Source organism: Nematolebias whitei, chromosome 8 (genome assembly GCF_014905685.2).
Source record: "Nematolebias whitei isolate Nwh7 chromosome 8, NemWhi1, whole genome shotgun sequence".
In the NCBI taxonomy this organism is placed as follows: domain Eukaryota; kingdom Metazoa; phylum Chordata; class Actinopteri; order Cyprinodontiformes; family Rivulidae; genus Nematolebias; species Nematolebias whitei.
In genome coordinates, this window is record NC_056505.1 from 1,453,446 (window position 1) to 1,454,546 (window position 1,101).

The 1,101-nt window shown below is 44.2% G+C and overlaps 1 protein-coding gene across 1 annotated transcript in view; it reads right to left on the reverse strand.

Moving 5' to 3' along the window:
• The window catches only part of ascc2 (activating signal cointegrator 1 complex subunit 2), a 24,152-nt gene that overhangs the window by 2,519 nt on the left and 20,532 nt on the right, over window positions 1–1,101 (reverse strand). The gene's annotated exons all lie outside the window — the stretch shown is intronic.

The window sequence follows — 1,101 nt, forward strand, 5'->3', positions numbered from 1 at the left end:
CGAGACCAGTACGACGGACGACACGAGACCAGTACGACGGACGACACAAGACCAGTACGACGAACAACATTAAAGCCTTCACCTTCAAGTTTTGTTGTTTTATCAAATATTAATTAGGTTTAATTTTCATTAGTGTATGATGAGTAATATACAGATATTATGTACCTATTATAACTAGTAATATCCTGATGCTGCTCAATAATCCAGGTAGAAAAATCTAAAAAAGTTAAATCTGGTCCTCTGGACATTCAAAAAAACTAAACAAAGCAAAAAAAAATGTAGAAACGTTTCGTCTCTCATCCTGAGGACTTCCTCAGTCTGAGGTGCTGTATTCAGCTCAGTCTCTTAAATAGCACCTTCTCAGAGTGGATCAACCAGTTTGCTGCTGACAACCAGAACCAGCTGATCACATGATCAAGAAGGACCATCAGCCTAACAATGGATCATTAGCACCTGATGGCTGTTTACTGTTCACAGAGGGCTGAGTGATACTAGCAATCACAGCATTGTAAGAGGGGGACAGTTGAACCTGGAGGCTCCACCCCTGTTTAATGATGGACGGTTTCTTTTCACAAAGATGGCCTCCTTTACTCCTCTCTCAAACCATCGTTCCTCTCTGTCCAGGATGTGAACATCTTCATCCCTGAAAGAGTGACCTCTGACCTGGAGATGAGTGTAGACCTCAGAGTCCTGGCCTGATGATGTTGATCTTCTGTGCTGGTCCATCCTTTTGGCCAGTGGCTGTTTAGTTTCCCCGATGTAAGACTGATCACAGCCCTCCTGACACTGAACAGCATACACAACATTACTCTGTTTGTGCCGGGGGACTGGATCTTTGGGATGAACCAGTCTTTGCCGTAATGTATTTTGGGGTTTAAAAGCCACTGGGACGTTATGTTTAGAAAATAAACGTCTCAGTTTCTCTGATACTCCCTCAACATACGGAATGACCACTGGTCTGGGTCTGGGTTCCTCCTTTTCACCTGATGGCTGACTGGAGTCCTGTTTGGGTTTCTTCTCTGCTTTCAGGAAGGCCCAGTTAGGATATCCACATTGCTCTAGAGCCTGTTTTGTGTAGGATTTCTCCTTCTGCCTGGCTCC